Below are 18,358 nucleotides of genomic sequence, written 5' to 3'. Positions count from 1 at the left end.
TAGTCACGTGGGGCAGAGCCACAGGGGCCTTCTCCTTGGTCACCTGCACAGCCTGCTAGCTGGCACTGGGGACCAGGACTGTGACCTGCACAGCCCTGAGCTCCCCTGGGTGAGGCAAGGCGGGGCGAGATGGGGTGGGGCGAGATCCTCAGCTCTGTGGCCCCTGGACTCCCAGACCTGCAGGCAATGCTTTCCTGTGGCCACTGCTTTCCTCCAATCTTAGTCTCCCCGAGGTCCTGGGTTGCTGGCCAGCAACACCAAGCCTGGTTTAGAACATTTCTATTTTGCTGGGATTTGGGGTCACTAAAGTTGAACAAATGTTCACTTTCTCTTACATACAACTTTGGAAATTAAACTCTTTTTTTCCTCAAAATTGTTTAGACGTATCTTTTATTTTGTTTTTGTAAGTTCTATTTTCCCCGCTCTGACCTAGGAGCAGGATTTGTGAACTGCAAGGAGAAAGCTTTTGGAGTGGGTTCCTTGGAATTTGCATTGGAGGACATCACCACAGGGTGATTAACAGACAGGAGCACAGAGCAAATGTCCTAGATTATGTACGACAGCTACTACTTCAGGAACACCTTCTGTGTGCTAGACCAGGCATGCATATTATTTCTTACTGTATCATTGCATCAGCTTTACATTTGAAGTCTCACAATATTTATAAGCAGGGCAGAAATTCCAGATCCACTCTGCTGAACTCAGCATCCTGACTCCTGGTCCCCCAAGTCCTGCCATGTGCTGAATTGAGGATTTAACCCGCCCTTTCGCAGCAGTCCTGGGTTCACTGACTCCATCGGGAAATGTCAGCTAAGCATGGACTTACTAGGCAGAGATTTAGGGCTCACTGAGGAGAGAAATGTGGATAATGAGAGAAAGGAGACCAGCTATAGTTCACAGCTGGGAGCCCCAACAGGACAGGCACAGCAGGGAGTGTTATGTTTTTGGCAGTGGAAATCTGAGGCATTTGATACTCTATAGCAGAAAAGCCAGCTCTGCCAAAAGTGTCTGGGCAAGGAGGCGGGACAAGATCCCAGCACATGAACAGGGCAGATCCCAAGGCCTGCACTGTGGACATCTCGGGAGAACTCCAGCAGGTTGCCGGTTTTCTATATGCAAGCGGAGATCTGACCTCAATCTGAAGAGTGGGTGGCACTGAAAGGACGGTCCAGGCTGAGGTTTGGCACTGTGCTCTCCTGCATGGTGGCCCCCCCTCACGCAGTAGGGTGTGCTTCTTTTCCAGCTTTTATTTGGCACAAACTCATTGTGCAGAGCCTGTTTCTTTTCCTATCTCTAATAAAACTTTGCTGCCATTTGTGATTTTCTTGACCAAGCCTTTTCTCAGCAACAAAAGAACCTAGAAATCATCTCAGGAAGGAGACCCCTGCACCCCAAAACCCGGTAACACAAAATCACCTGGGTGGTTTCAATGGTGGTGTAACGGGATAAGCAGTGTGTTCATAGGAGAGGGTGGAGTATTTGCAATCCAAAAGGGACTACAGGGACTCATTTCAAGGTGGAAGGGAACCACCAAGGCTTATTGTGTTCCAGGAAAAGAGAGAAAATAAACAAACTGGACTTGTGTGCTGACACTGTAGCTAGATTTGAATTCAAGATAACCCTCCTGCCTCTGCCTCCCAAGAGCTAGGATTACCAGGGCTGTGCAGCCCCCACCAGGTTTAGTGTGGACTTCTGACCTCCAGTCACTGGCCTGCAGCAGGCAGGGAGTTACCACTCCTGCTTCTTTCCTTTTCCTAGAAGCTGCTGGTTCCTGCAGGTGGGTGGTGGTGCCCAGCGCTGCTGATTACTGTCTGGCTGCCCACCAGACAGCAAAGCAAAACAAACTGCCAGCCCCACAGATGGGACTCCTGCTAACATCAGGAAGTACAAAACTGCAGAGACCACCCCTGGGGAAACAAATGCTGATGCTTTCTTTTTATTGACTTCACATACATTTCTATCCTTTCTTTTCTTTCTTTCTTTTTTTTTTTTTCTGTGAAAAGTGCTACATTTTATTCTGCACTTGAAAAAAATGTCAGTAACAACTCCTGATCTCCTAAAATTTAAAGCACACATGCAAATAACACTCAGCCCACTTTCTATGTGGTAAAAAAAGCATTCAAGTGAGGTGAAATGGTGCAGCCAGTAGGCGTGGTGGACTTTTGCTTTCTCTTCTCTTCATGTCTCTTCCCGTGTCATCTCTTTTCTTAATCAGAATCATTTCTTAGTCTTGCATACTGAAGGGAGCTGATACCAGGGAGAAAGAAGTGACTGCGGCCTCAGAGCACATCTTGTCACTTGGCTTGGGAACATGGATACTGGGAACCGATTGTAGTAGGCACAGTGTACAGGTTGAGTCATGCATTCTCCAACCACCACCACTGGGCACGTGGGCATCAGCGTGGGCCAGAGGACCCAGGAGTGGGACTCATTGGGCAGATCCAGAGTCAACTCCCCCTATATTTTTCTCTGCCTTAATTTCCTTGTCAAGCAGATGTGAACTTAGCTCCGTGACCTTTAACTGCCCTGGGAGCCAACTTTTATCTAAGAGCAGCAGGTCCAGATAAAGAGAGTACCACTCGCCACTTTACACTTCCCAAAGGCGAGGTCACAGTAAAGCCTGGGCACGGTCGTGAGTTCGATCCCCGGTACCGATAAAAATGAAAAAAGACCAAAAAAAAAAAAAAAAAAAAAGCCTGGGCACAGGTGCTCTGGGGAGGAGTCTTAGTCCTTCAAGTTGGAACCTTACTCTCAGGGACTCATGTGTTTACAAGGATGCGTGACTGTGAGACCATAAAAAGTCTATATGCTCTTTGGGTTTTGATCCCAGTTCCTGGCCCAGAGCTTTGAACTCCTTGAACACTCCAGAGCAATAAGAATGTCATTTCCTTGCCAATGAGATGGGGTGGAGAGGGAGGCCTTAAGAATGAGAGCCTGTGATCAAAGACCAAAGAGACCAAGGAATGATTAGAGCTTTAGAATTTCAAGCCCAAAGTACTGACCTTCGAAGAGAGAATTACTAGAGTTAAGTTAATCACCAGTGCTCATAGCTATGTAATGAAGCCGCCCTGTACATCATAGAAAGGGAATTTAGAAAGCTTCTATGTTGGTAAGTATATGCCCATCTCCACCTCCACTTACTTCCCCCTATGCATCTTTCCCTGGGGTCAATTCCTGAGTTATATCCATTATAACAAACAGACATAACAACAAGCTCCTTGAGTTTTGTGAGCTGCTCTACCATGTTACTGAATATGAATCAAGCTGAATGTGGGAACCTCCAGCTTTGTAGCTGTTATGCTAAATATATTGTGTCAATTTGGGAAGTCTAGAAGTTTAACAAAGTGACTCAGCAGCTGTACTTGGGGGAGAGGGGTTACAGAGGACAGACATTACCATCCTAGGATATTGTTCACTGTGTCAATTCGAGAAGGTCAGAAATTTAACCAAGTGACTCACAGGAGGCCTTAGTGTAACATCCTCAGCCTTTGCAAGAGGAGGGGCCAAAATGGTGTGAGGGCTATGCCCACCAAGGGGAACAGCCTGCTTACACTAAAAGGCAAATGAGGAGGGGCCTGATTGCTGGTCCTTCAGAGGAGCTCAGTGTTTGCCTTCAGCTTGGATGTCTCCTGGCTTCTGGCACAGACTACTCAGATCCCCTTTGGGATTCTCCAGCCTTCTGTCATAGACTTTTCAATGTTCCATGGAAGACCCATCAGCCTCCTGATGCGGACTGCCACGGGACACTGCAGTGAGCTCCAGCCCTTGAGTTGGACCCTTCAGGCTCCTGCATACAGACACCCTGTGCACTTACCCTCATCCAACTTTGGAGCTGACTATGGTAAGCCAATGTTGCAATTTCTTACACATTTGTGTATCTTGTGCTATATCGGTTTCTCTAGTAAACCTTGACTGATACAGTGGCCAAGCAGAGATGAGTGTGGGTACACTGGGTATGCAGGCCTGTCTCAGGTCATGTGGCACCAAGCCTTTGAACCTATGGCGTCTGCCAGGCACTCTCGGTAGCATCACAAGTGATTGGACTGTAGGATGCCCGTCTGGTATCTGGAGAGTTCCAAATTGGGTTGTTGATGTGGAAAAACACACACAACTGATTTCAGAATAATTGAGAGTAGAAATTGATCAGACGGATATATTCTGATGTCGGCCTGGAGGCTATTTAACCAATCCTTCAATTGCTGATTTGGCTCTCAAATTCTAAAAATATTCATACTGCTTCATCATCAGGGGCACTAGGAATGTCAAATTCACACATTTGCCCACTTTGCCATATTTTCCACATTCCTCCTTGGTTTCAGTTTCCAAGTCTTCATAGATCTCTCGTGCACCATCTATGTTCCTCAGTAGACCACTTCAGTAGGACACTTAAGTTTTGCAGTTAGTGGATTGGAATCTGACTTCTTTGATGCATCTTGAGACTCACCCTTCTCAGTGGCATCACCCACCATGATCTTGCCATCATGTTGCTGGTCTTCTGCACCAACAACGTGTTGCTCAGTCCCTCTCATGATTCCCTAGACCCTCACCTTCCGGGAAGCCATACTTCTGCGTGATTTCATGTGCTACTGTGCCATGCGTGTCGGCAAGGAAGCAGTTGCTGGGCCCAGCTGGAGATCTTAGCCGATCCTGTTTCTCATATACTGTAACAACCAGCTGCAGCTCCAGAGGTTTCTGGAGTGAAGGACCAGGAAAGGATGAGAAAATAAGGAAGAGACCAAACCTGCAGTCAGGTGCAGCCCTTTCTCCTGATGGGCGAAAAGGAACTCCTCAACCACGGCAGCATGTTTATTGATACACTCAGAGCGAGGATGTTGGGTTTAACCCTGCTGCCTAGCAACTTGTTTGCCTGGCTGGCCAGGGCCCTTTGCCTTGGAACAGCTTGTTTATGTGGTTCATTTTGGGCTCACTATGTTTGCAGGGCTGGCCTTGCTTTAGCCCCACAACTGTGATCAGTCTAGAGCATTAATGGCCAGGGGAGGTCACTTTTTTCACCTGCAACTGAGTCACCTTGTGCAGCTATCACCAGTTTCCATTCCTAGGTCATCAAGTAGAGACATCTTCTTCTTGGTTTGATGTTCCAAGTGAATTCTTCCATCAGAGAACTCAATGTTATCAAAAATGCCAGTGCTGAACTAATGAGGTTTAATGAGGCCATACAGCTGATATGATGGAACATGGTGGTGGCAGCTCAGAGCCCAGGTGCACACTGCTGAAAGCACCAGACTACAGGAGTCAGCGGTGGTGCCCACGCTCTGCTGAGTCTACAGGGTGCTCTGCCTCTTTTAGGTTCTTTTGAGACTGGGTCTCACTGTGTAGTTCAGGCTGGCCTTGAACTCGCCATGTATCTCAGGCTGGCCTGAAATTTACAGTGATCCTCCTGCCTCAGAGTGCTGGGATTACAGGCACCCAGACTGACACCTTTTTAGGGAACTAATATTAGTAGCATTAGTCCATTGTCTAAAAACTGACACAAGGCAAATAACAGAATTCTCAACCTGTCAGATGTCAGATGCGCCAAGTTCCTGCTCCCCAAAACCGACAAATGAATTCTAAGGAGCAACACAGGTTAAGAATAGGAAAATTGAGAGAAATAGAGCGAGCTCCTAAAGGAAAGGAGGGAGCCCAAAAGTGGTTGGCAAATGATCCCACTCCCCAAAGGAAGGTTCCTTTCTATTTTAAAGAAGATATAACCAAGGAAAAGAAAACCAATCAAAACAAACCAGTGTAAGTGATATAGAACTTCAAAAAGATAGGAAATGTTTACTGTAATGCTTCTTATTGTCTTCAAAAGAGCTGCAGATACCTTCAGACATAGTAAATATCAAACAGAACAGAATAGAATAGAGCCAATAAAAACAAAAACAATGAACACAATAAAGGACTTCAAAACAAGACAATAGTAAATCCATAATGCCTATCATAATGTATCTTGATATCTTTGAAATAGCCTCTCATACTACCCGATATAACAAAATCACACAAACATAATAGAAGAAAACCCAACCCAAAAGAAATTGATACAGAATTTCGTAACAAGAGAAAAGGGCATTAACAATGGCCACCATCCTCAGAAGGAGATTCCCCCAGATGCCACACTGCATACTGCTATCCTCTGAACAGATGATCTGACCACTGGCCCTAGACCTGCAAGGTCAGTGAAACACCAAACACCACAAGCATCAAACTGCATTTCACCTCAATGGCTATCATCACGGCCTGTGTTTTTCCAAATCAGCTGGTCACTTATGGGGTGGGGGAGGATTGGTTCTTCTCGTTTGCCAGCCTGCGTGCTAGGAGACGCTGGGGTCTGGCTGTCCTCCCACTGGCAGCATGGCACTGGTTCAGAGGGAGGGCTTCCTTCTTGGTGAGTCCTTGTTCTCTCTCCCTCACAGCCTACAAATGGTGCTGACTCACAGGGAAAGGCTTGGGTCTGGCTGTCCCCACACCGGCAGGGCCTTGTGCATAGCAATGGTTCGTGGGACAGGGGCCTTGCTTCTTGCTGAGTCCTTGTTCTCTGCCTGCACAGTCCATGAATGGCTCAAAGAAAGTTTTATCAAGTAAAATCACAAGGTGAATACACTGTGGGTCAAAACTATGATCAACCAATAAGATTACAATTAGATCCACCCAGGTAACCCTGATCCAATGGGAAGCAGGTCATGTAACAAGTTTCCATGGAGAGAACAAAGGCCTTTTTAGGAAGGGGTCGGTGGAGAGGAGGTGGTCTCCCACTTGGGTGACTGATGCCTAGAGTTTGTTGGACCAGGTGACACCAATTATCTTACCCCTGGGGAAGTACGAGGCTTAGTCCTTCCGTCTTAATTGGAGGACTGACTTTCGACAGATGCTCTTCCAGCCACAGCTGTAATGTGCTGTCACCCTCTGCACTGACTCCCTCGAGGTCCGAGTCCTGTCAGGCTGCCTACCATATGTGTACCTGACTTAGCTGTCTCAAATAAAACTGCACAGCGGGGCCAGAGCTGAGGGCACAAGTGCCTGCCTTGCAAGCACAAGGTCCTGAGTCTGATTCCTGGTCCCAAAAATAAGCAAATAAAACTGCATAGAAAATGATCATTTTTTAAATAAAAAAACTTTTACTTAAGCCTCAGTATTTAAAATCCACATGCTCACTCACAGGTGATCCATTGAGAAATGCTTTTCTAAGCAAAGTGCCTGATTCCCCTTAGACAGCCAACGGTGTACACATGGTCATTTTGATACAGGAGAAATGCAGCTCCCATCCTGCTAGCTGTTCGATGTGCTAAGTTTGTGTTCCCTCAATTGGAGGAATAAATCCCAAAGGACAAAGGAGGTTAAAAGTAGGAAAGTTTAGGGCCAGGGATTTAGTTCAGTGGCTCAAACCCTTGCCTGATAAGCACAAAGTCATGAGTTAGATCCCTGTCTTAAAAAAAAAAAACAAAAAGAGCAGTAGAGCTTTCCTGGGGAATAGGAATGGCTCCTGAGAGACAGGAGGGTCCTCAATGGGTCGCCCCCAAGGCCTTTTATCAGGAATAATTTATATAGCAAAGCCACAATGTGGGTTCAGTTATAATTCACCAATAAAGGGCTTTAGCTCAGTGGCTTAGGTGCCTGCCTTGCAAGCGGGCGGTCATGAATTCGATCACTGGTACCGATAAAAAAAATTAAAAATTTAAAAAAATATATAATTCACCAATAAGATTACAAGTATAGTTACTTAGCTGCTGTTGATCCAGTGGGGAAGCAGGACTCTTGACAAATTCATAGGGCTGGCATCCTTAACCTTGGTTTATCTAGCATCCCAAAATAGGAACATTGATGGGAAGGGGTGGGTCTGGATACTCTGGTCCACACACCTAGGTGTCTGATGCATATCTGGACTTAATGGGCTGGGTGCAACCGATGACACCTCTGTGTCACAAAATCCAGTGAATTACTTATTAATCAGTTAACAAAACTCCACAGCATTACAGAGACTCAGGTAGTGGAGACTGTTCTAAAACAAATGGAGGGGTTTTAGGAGAGGTGAGTCTTGATGGATGTCTTCGAGTAAGGACCTTTGCACAAAACTGCAGAGACCCTGAAGTACAGGATGTAAATGGGGGTGCACGGAGACAGATGCAAAGTGTCCTAGCCTTACCAAGTTCCATTCCAAACTCAAGTATCTGACTTAGATTCCTGTACATGGATAACAAACATGTCTCTCAGATCTCTGAGTGAGGGGAGTCCATGGCCCCAGCAACCAAACAATTCTTGGAGAGACTAAGGGTGGCATTCAAGCACTAGTGAGAGGCTTTGGGGGCTCAAGGCTGTATGCTTAAGAGGCTGCATACGGCTAGAAGATGAAGCTCTCAGTACATAGGTGCACCTTGTCCTGAGTGGTGGCTCCAAACTCACAAACTTACTTACCGACTGCAGGTGAAGGTCTCACTGCTACTTGCAGAGGGTGCTGGAGGCTCTGGTGCCTCTGTGCTTCTGAGCTCTCCGTCACAGATGCCATCCTGAATGCCCTAGGTCAGGACTGCCCTCAGCTTACAGTATGAGAAGTCACAAGATGTGCTCAGGTGACAAGTGTGGGTTTCACTCTTCAGTTTGGCAGGGAATTGCCATCAGCTTGAAAAGATGGACTCGAGAGAACGCACTCAGATAAATGGTGGCACATTACTCGACCTTTCCACACACTGTTCTGGACTTTAGATACAGAGCCTGTCCCACTGTAAGCTCACCACAGACTACAGTATCCACCACCTGAGGAACCACCCAGCAGGAGGTGACTGAGCTGGACCACTGCCCACTCATCACAGATGCGTTCCTGGAGTACCCAGAGAGCTGCCACAGCCCGAACCGGGTGAGCTCTGCCACGGTCAGCAGATCACTCCCGTGGGGATGCAGAGACTCAGGACTCACTCAGCCAACATTAAAGCCCACATCTGCTTTACACCTGTCACTCCACCCCAGTCAGTCCAGGGCAGCAGAAGGCGCCTCTGTGGTGCTGCATCATCCACTCACACTGGTGGGAGGCTGAAGCTGGAAGATCAAAAGTTCACCACTAGGGTAGGCAATCTGGCAATGTGCCATTTTGAGGGGGACTCCCCTCAAAATGTGTGTCTATCTGTCTGTTTGTCTGAGACAGTTGTGCTTTGTAGTTCAGGCTCGCCCTGAATCTGCTCTGTAGCCAGGCTGCCATGCAACTCAGTAATCCTGTCCCCTCAGTCTCCAGAGTGTTGGGATTCAAGGTGTGAGCTGTGCCAACCTTTCAAAAGGAGCTGAGGCAGTGGTGGTGTGGGCCAGCGAGCACAAGGATCCAGAGCTCTGGACCCCTTTCCCTGTACCAGACATTATGGCTGGTGGCGGTGAGTGGGCCGTGGACAAAGCCTGAGCACTTCCGCACCCCAGTGATCTTCTACATGAAGCAGAAGGAGCACGTGTTTGGGGGCAGAGACAGCAAACTTTGGCTCCTGGAGGAGCACAGCAACACGCTGATCTAGCTGGAGACCTAGTGCACAGTTGGGGCAGCAGAGAACCTGGGGACCTTCCCGAGGGCTTCGTGATGCTGCAGCTTGTGCACAGCCCTTCGATGAGCTCAGCAGACTTGGCTGTTGCTGGAGGCAGGGAGCCGCTGTCCAGAGACCTGGCGTGGGCAGCCTGAGGACTGTGATGCCCCTGCAGCTGCCTGCTGTTCTCCTGGTCTTATGCATGTTCTTCTCTGCCTTCTGTGGGAGTTTAGTGCACCCGTGGGCAGGGCTGGAGTCTGCTGCGGTCCAGTGGGCACCCAGTGAGAAGCAGAGAGTGGAGGCCTTGGATGGGGCGTGGATACCCCATCTAATAGCTCTGGGCCTGTGTGTGCAGGGAGAAATCTGCCCACAGGAGAACTGCCTGCTGCCCATGACACTGAGCACTCCAGCTACTGACTGAGGCCTGGGAGCCCTGTGGTACGGCCTGGGCCCTAGCGCAAGCTGGAGGTTGCTCAGGCGCCTGGGGGAACTCATCCCCTCGCTGAGGAAGTGCTCATTGTGGGGTGGGGAGCAGGGGTGAACATAACTAAGGTGCTATGTCCATGTATCAAGTCCTCCAGTGAGGACTTGGCATCACAGATGATTGAACACAGAATTCATCTTCTATGGTACCAGGAATTGAACTCTGGACCTTTCTCTATCCTGGCCCCACAGAGAATTTATAAACAAAAAATGTAATAAGGTGTTGGGAATGTCAATTCGGCCCAGTCTCTGTGTTCAGTCTCCAGTACTGGGAGACAATTAAAGAAATAATTGCCAATTCAGACACACTCATCTCACTTTTGTATATATCTTTTTATGTTGTTGTTTTTATTTTTTCACACAGGCTCTCACTCTATAATTCAGGCTGACGTTGAACTCACTATGTAGTCCAGGCGGACTCAAACTTTCACAACCCACCAGCCTCAGCCTCAGATGGCTGAGATTGCAGGCCTGCACCCCACACATCCACACAACCTCCTTTGTACTTGGTTCTCCCTTTTCTCGGGGTGTTCCCTCTCTTTCGCTACTGCTACTTTTGTCCCCTTAACCTGGCTGAAAGTGGAGCCGACCAGGTGGCTCCCCCCAGCAAGGCCACTGCCACCTGCTGTTTCTGGACCAGCTGCTCCCTCCCACCCCACCTCACTCCCGTGCCTCTGTGGGCCCTGCTGGGAGTCTGCCTGCCTCTGCTTGGGAAACATCGCTGTTAGCTCCAACCTTCAGTAAATGGGCCTTGAGGAACAACTCTGAGCCTTGTGGGGTTGGCACGCAGGGTCCAGAGCCCAACCTGGGGCCTGTGTTCTGCAGGGAACACACGGTGGGCATCTAAGGACTCACTGGGGGAGAGGTCCGTAAAGCAAATAAAGCCAGGCAGGAGTGTAGTGTGCATCGGGCCTACTGGCACTCTGGGAGGCTGAGGCAGGAGCGAGGCAAGACAAGAAATAAAAGGTTAGGTGGAGAGGAGACTAGAGGGAACACAGGTCAAACCCTGTTTTCAAGAAAGACTGCCTTCTCCCCAGACAGCAAAGCTGGGCAACTGCCTTTCAGCACACAACGGGTCTGCCAGCTCCCTTTAACTCTCCCCTGGGGTCTCTTCCACCAAGGGGACTCTGCTTTTGGCATTTGCCCTAGGGATCCCTCACCCAGGTCAGGCCACCCTCTCACCGTCTGAGACTGAGAGTGAGACAGACTCTAGATCACTGGTTTTCCACAGGTTTCCACCTCTCCAAACCCATAAAGGATTCCCAGTTTCCAACCATATGCTGTTTGTTTCCTTGTGCACCCACACCCTACTCTTATGTGTGCCCAGGATGCCCTCTAATGAGTCCTTCTCTGTCTCTTTCTTGGGACACATCCTCAAAATCGTTTTTCCTCAACGGTGATCAGTGCCCTCCACATATATTTGGAAAGGGGTGGGCTAAGGTGTTTATTTTAGCATCCGGGACACTCACACACAGCCTGTGACAGGAAGACGGAAAGTTCAAGTCTAGCCTGGTCCCTTAATGACTTAGCAGGAACCCCTGTCAAAATTCAAAGTAAAAAAAGCTGGGGGTGTGGGGTCTGTTGTGACAGCCCTGGCTTCACTCCCCAAATGGGGAAAAGCAGGAGTGTGATCGATGTGTGAGCTGGTTTAGCTGAGGTGTTCAGGGAAGACCTCTGATGGGGAAGTCATCAGTGGATGAGATCTGAAGGTAGTAGAAAATGCCCCCAGCCAGTCTGTTAGCTGCTCAGGTAACAGTTCCTGTTCCAGTTCCTGTTACTACTGTCTCCTATAAACAGCTGGTTACTGTGATGCATACTGGAAAAACATATGATCAATATATGGCATAACAGCTGCCTTGTCCCCTCCATGTGAGCAGTGTCACCAGTCAGCATTCAAATAGTCTCTCGCTGAGGAGCACCCACCATTTGTCCATCACATAATTGTTCAGGGGTACACAACACAGGTAGAAAGCCAGAAATGAGAACTAATTAGTCAAAATTCACAGTCTCTAACTGCAGGAAAAAGGGCCTTTCTGAGATTACAGAGTTTAAAATGAAACCAAACAACTCAAACAAATAAAAGGGGGAAAAAGGCCCATTCTTCCTGAGAATTCCACTTCGGCACCTTTGTCTGCTACCACAGTCCCTGCCAACACTTTCCACAGATCTGCTGCCAGCCAGTTGAACTGGTTGCAGTTTGATCAGTCATTACCTGCATTTGTCCATGAACCCCTGCTCCAGACGGGCCCATCCTGGTCACATGATGTCATCTAGTGCCCACTCGAGATGCCTGTCAGCAACTCCTTTTGAGTTCCACATTTTGACAAGGGAAAACTGGACTGTCAGCCCTCATGAATGAGCTTCCATGATCTTTCCTAAAAATTGCCACATCTAGAAGCTATAAACCAGTCAAGTGTGTTTCAAGAACATCAAACAGGGAGAACAAGAAGCCCATCAATATGTCAAAAGTTACCAGAGTTACCCAGAAGCCTGGTATAAGTACTATAAACACTACAAAATAATTTCCTATTCTGATTAAGAGATAAAGGCTCTCAAAAGCTTCCATGTCTGTATTTGGTATCAATCTATGACTTTTGTGGTGGTCCACAGAACTGAACTCCCTGCATTCAAAAGTCCCTTCTGTCAAAAATTCACCATCCCAAGGGCTACGACACCCTTGCTTCTTGTCTTTTATTCCAGGCACAACTTTGGAGCCTGGCATACCAAATATGAATTCTTATATCAGAGAGTCCTCTTATGAACTGAGAAGAGACCGCCTCTTCAAATTAAAAGTGACCAACTCTTTGCACCAAGCCAGTCAGCCTCTTTCTCTTTCTTCCCCAGGAGGAAGTTGGTACTTGCATCAGCCTGAGGCAGATAACCATAATCCTGAAATTCTGAAAACTCTCCTTCCAGAGATAGAGATCAAAGAATCACCTCACACCTGGACATCAACTCCACCACCACAACGCTGCACTGTGTTTCAAAACCCATTGTATTCTTCTTGAAAATGAAAAGAAAAAAATGATGCCTTATAAATATACCAGCTCATCTAAACTCAATTGCTACAAAGGTTTGGGAAATTCCCGTTATTTTCAGGGAGGTTCTCACAACAGCCAAGCCACCAGCACCTTTTCCTTGAGATGGCCTGGTTGTTTGTCTCTTCCAGCTCCAACATGGTTACCCAAGAATGAAAAAATAAATGAGGCTTCATGTTTCTAGACTGTTGAGCTGCTAAAATGGATCCCTCCTCCTGTAAAACCAGTTCAGGACCTCTGAGCTGCCAAATGCTACCATGATTGAATGTTTTCTTCTGTCTTGAGTTGGCTCCTGTCAGCGAACCCTTCTTCACCTTTAAATGGCAAGATCCCAGTTCTGAACACAAATCTCAACTGATCTGGACTGAACCTCCCAGGGGTTCAAAAGCTTGTTTAGCCTCTTTGGAGAAGCCCTTACAGCCAACCTCACTAGTTTCCCAGCACAAAATATCCCTTCACTTATGATTAATGACACCCAAGATGCCTGCGGGAAAGGCACTAAATCTCTGCTGTGATATCTGGCAGAAATTGATTACAAGAAAGAACCTCTACAAATTTCTTGGAGCTCTGGTTTCTATAGCATCTGGATCCTGAGTTTCACAGAAACAATGATGCATATGCAGACTGTCAGCCCTGTGAGTGCCCCGTGGGCTCCCTGTGCAAATACCTGGATCAGATTGCTAAGGGCTACTGCCTACCTTTGCCCACACTCTAGCAGCCACTAGCCTTCTGATCAAAAAAGCTGACAAACTCATCTTAGGCCAAGACATGACTGCTCAGGTGCCACATGCTGCACTGAACCTCCTGAGTAACTGAGAACCACTTGATCCTGCCATGTACCTGCACACAGCCCTGGGACCACCAGACCACAACAGACTGGCACTGACTGATGAACCTCTTCTCAAGTGACCAAACTTAAACATGAACCCCCTGACAGATGCTGAGTATATTCTCTTCATAGATGGAAGTATTTCTGTTAGGAATGGAATCTGGCAGGCTAGACATGCAATGGTTGCCTTGGACAAAGATATTTTGGGAAAAGCTTCCCTGCTACCATTTATTGTTGCTGTTTGGAAATCTGTCACTGGAAACATAGTTGCACTCAAAAGAGTTTAGGTCAGAGGCCTAAGTCCTTTCTGGAAATATGATTAACTGAAACATCAGCTCCAGCCAGAAAAACTTTACCCAGTACTCCTGGAAGATGCATCTTAATCAGAGCCAGAGCTGCCCCCACCACATGTTCTGCAAGCTTGAGTCACAATGTTGGCAGCTATATCATCTGTGTCATGAGCCCTGACCTCCAACAGATGGGCAGAGAGACTTATTGCCCATCTGCATTCCTCAGTCTGACCTGAGGCATTCCCTACATCAGCTGAGAGAGCAATAAGTTTGTAGGGTCCTGCTGGAAAAAAATCATCCCTAGATATGGCCTTGATCATTTGCAGCAACAATAGCCCAGCATTTGTAGCAGAGATAACCAAATAGAAACTACACACAGCATACAGGCCACAAAGTTCTAACACAGTTAAGAAACATAACCCTGCTGGGTGTGGTGAAGCATGCCTGTAATCCCAGCACTTGGGAGGCTGAGGCAGGAGAATTGTTGCAAGTTCCAGCCCAGCCTGGGCTACAAAATGAGCTCAAGGCCAGCCTAAACTGCATAGTGAAACCCTATCTCAAACACACACACACACACACACACACACACACACACACACACTCAAGAAACTTAACCCTACAGAAATAGCTTCATAAATATTTAGCTAAAAGACCTGCTATACCCAGAGACAAGCTGCAGACACATGGAATCCACATACATATTAACTACCTCTACAACTTTCAGAAACCCAGCCTTAATCCATCATCCCAGAGTCGTGAGAAATTTCTGGAGAGTTTACCTGGACCAGATAGCTACTCTGAAGTGCACCCAAAAGAATCAACACACTCACATTCCTACTCTGGTCACTCCAAACACTGACCAGGCCATGCACAACTGAAGCATGGGGACACCATTCTCAGGATTGCTCCACACCTCATGTATTAGTCCCCTTGACTTTTCTGCCTTTTCCAGCTGCTTACCCCAGTCCTTGCTTCCATTGCAGACTGCATTTTTGCCTTAGCACTATGATCTTCAGAGAATAAGAAATAACCAGTAAAATTTTCCAATCTTGTGGAACTTGGCTATGGCCCATCCTGGGATCACTGATAACTCTAGCGTTATTGCTTCTAGTTGGGCCTTGTCTCAAAATATCACATGTTACATGCCCAGAAGAAATTTGTCAGGGAGACTAAAAGAGGGTAGAAATGTAGCAGGAAATGCCCTGCCCCGGCCATTCTATTAGTTGCCAAGGTACTATTTTCCTTTACACTTCTGTCACTAGTGTCTCCTAGAAAAGACAGTTCACTGGGATACATACTGTAAAAACTAATTAAATACAGCAAAATACTCTGCTTCTTGCTTGCAACCCCATAAAGCTCCTTTCCTGAACCTTTATCATCTGACATTATTTTTTATTTTTTCAGTGTAAGTATCTTATTATGTACACACTCATATACATATACTGTCCCTTTCATCTTCTCACATTAATGACACAATCCGATGTTTACACATGGATGCCTGGTTAATTTCACTTATGAATATGGCCTGAAATTGTATCCATTTCCCTATAAAAGTCTCAAGTTTGTTCTTCCTTATGGCTGAGTAGTACTCCATTTTACAAAATTACATCTTTTTTTAAATCCATTTCTCAGTCGATGGGCATTTAGATCATTTCCAAGTTCTAGCTATTACAGAGGAGATCGTATGTATTCAGGATGGAATGGATAAGAGCGTAGATAGTGCACATACTTATCTTGTCCATGATTTTAGAGAGATAGCTTTCAGATGTTGCCCATTTAGCATGATTTAGCTGTCGATTTGTCATAGATGGCTCTTATCAGAGTGAGTTAAAGACCATCTATTCTAATTTTCTGTAGGATTTTTTTATTATAAATGGGTGCTGGACTTTGTCAAAAGCTTTTTCTGCATCTGTTGAGATGATCGTATGGTTTTTGTCTTTGATTCTGTTAATACGCTCATCAGGGAAATTGGCCTGAAATTCTCTTTCTTAGTTAGGTCTTTCTGTGGTTCTGGTAGCATGGTAATGCTTCCTTCCAGGAATGAATTTTGGAGTATTGCTTCATTTTCAATTTCATTAAAGAGACTGAGAAGCAGTGGTGTTAATCATTTTCCAAATTTCTTATAGAATTCAGCAGTAAATCCCTCTGGGCTGGAATTTTTCTTTGTTGATGTTGTAACCCACCCAAAAAGAAGGCCCCATGGGATGAAAAATGGGGCAAAACCCCTGAGATGGAAAAGGTGGGCAGAATGACATCGTTTTTAGGGAAAAGCGCTTTTATTTTAGCTGGCCCAGTGACACAGTGCAGATGGAATTTGTAAAGCTGTGCAACTGAGTTAGAGTTTTGACTGAATTTTATAGTTCATCTATGATTAGCTCATTGATCATTAAGTACATAGTGATGAGAAACAGAAATAAGGTGGTCCTTTGTTCCCCTTTGCTTGAGGTAAGAGACATTTCACAGTGAGTGGTTAGCCAATTCATAGCCCTTGGTCTGCCAATTCCAGGAACATTTGTCTCTCATAAAGGGAACAATGTCATTTGTCTCTTACAACGTTGATACAACGTCATTTGTCTCTTACAAGGGGGAACAAAGTTTTACATAGCACACAGGTTACTAAGGTGGCGGAAGGGGTGACGATGCATTATGGAACAGCATGACGATGCAGTCAGTTAATTTATAACAAATTTATAATAATGTGGTTGGTGCTCCAGGTACATGGTTACCAGGGCAACAAGCATAGAGCATAACAGTTGATAGGTTTTTAATTACATTTTCAATTTCCTGCATTGATATTGGATTATTTAGGATTTTCACATCTCCTTGATTCAGCTTTAGTAATTTCTATGTATTTAGGAATCTATTACTTCTGTGTTTTCCATTTAATTAGAATACAAGTTCTCCAAGTAGGTATAGATGATTTTCCGGATTTGCTAGAGTCTGCTGTGATTTCACCCTTTTCATTTCTAATTCTGCATTTGAGTATTTTTTTATTTTTCTTTTAATGAAGTTGGCTGAATGTTTTTCAATTTTATTTAATCTATCAAGGGACAAATGCTTTGCTTCATTGATTCTTTGTATTGATTTTTTAGTCTCCAACATATTGATTTCTGCTGGGTAGTATTGTTATTGTTGTTGTTGTTGTTATTTTTTCTTTTCTTTTTTTTTTAAACCATGAATTGAACTCTATGACTTTGTTCTGGCCAGATATATTGGGAACCCACGCAGGAGTCTCAGTGGGAATCTCAAGAATATCATGAAAAAAAAAAACCCACAGACAAGTATCATATTCCAACAATGGTGGGGAACCCAGTGTCCCTGGATCTGACCTCCCCACTCCCAAAACAGCCACTGTTTATTTTTCTATACAGAGATAGGTGGGGCTAGCAAAAGGTTACAATTCATCTAGAGACTCCACTCCAGAGGGTGTAGATAATCTTATGTTTAAAGCATTTGATCCCAGCATAATCCTCTGGTGATTTAAAAAGACAGAGATGAGCCAGGCGTGGTGGCTCACGCCTGTAATCCCAGCACTCTGGAGACTGAGGTGGGAGGATCCTTCAGAGTTGGAGACCAGCCTGGGCTACAAAGTGAGCTCAAGGCCAGCCTGAACTGCATAACAAGACCCTGTTTCAAAAAAAGGCCAAAAAATAATAATAATAAAAAGGCAGAATGATCTTATGCTTAGAACTATCTTGTCCTTGAGTATAATTTTCAAATGACTTAAAAAGGCATAGATGATCTTATGCTCGGAAGAGTCAATGGGAAATCTCAGGTGGGTGGTACCAATAATCCCATTTCTTGCTTTAATTTCCTACCAAAATACGCAAAACCAGTCACTGTGAATTGTGGTCCCCAACAAGGTACGTACTATGCCACTGAGGTTTGTCCTTTATCTGCTCTAATCTTTATGTTACTCCATAGTACGAGCTTTTGGTTTAGCCTGCTTTTCTTTTTCTAGAAGTTTGAGGTCCACCATTATGCTGTGTATATGTGCTTGCTCTATTTTCACGATATGATTATTTACTGCTATCACTATCAATTTCCCTCTAAGATTGTTTTCATTGTGTCCCATGAATTCAGCTGTGTTGTAATGTTATCACTCAACTGTAAAAATTTGTCTAATTTCTTCTTTAATTTCATCTGTGACCCACTGGTTGGTTGATAAGGTGTTACTGAATTTCTATGTGTTTATGAAGTTCTTGTGGTTTCTTTTCCCATGGA

The 18,358-nt window shown here is 45.8% G+C and overlaps 1 pseudogene; it reads left to right on the top strand.

Annotated features, from left to right (window-relative positions):
• The first annotated feature begins 129 nt into the window (after window positions 1-129).
• Window positions 130-9,488, top strand: LOC100729441 (F-box/LRR-repeat protein 20-like; annotated as a pseudogene).
• The last annotated feature ends 8,870 nt before the right edge of the window (window positions 9,489-18,358 follow it).

Source organism: Cavia porcellus, unplaced genomic scaffold (genome assembly GCF_034190915.1).
Source record: "Cavia porcellus strain 051 isolate PalLab524CR breed Dunkin Hartley unplaced genomic scaffold, mCavPor4.1 scaffold_6, whole genome shotgun sequence".
Taxonomy (NCBI): Eukaryota; Metazoa; Chordata; class Mammalia; order Rodentia; family Caviidae; genus Cavia; species Cavia porcellus.
Note: the sequence above shows the minus strand (reverse complement) of the source record. Positions and strands in the feature narration are given on the sequence as shown.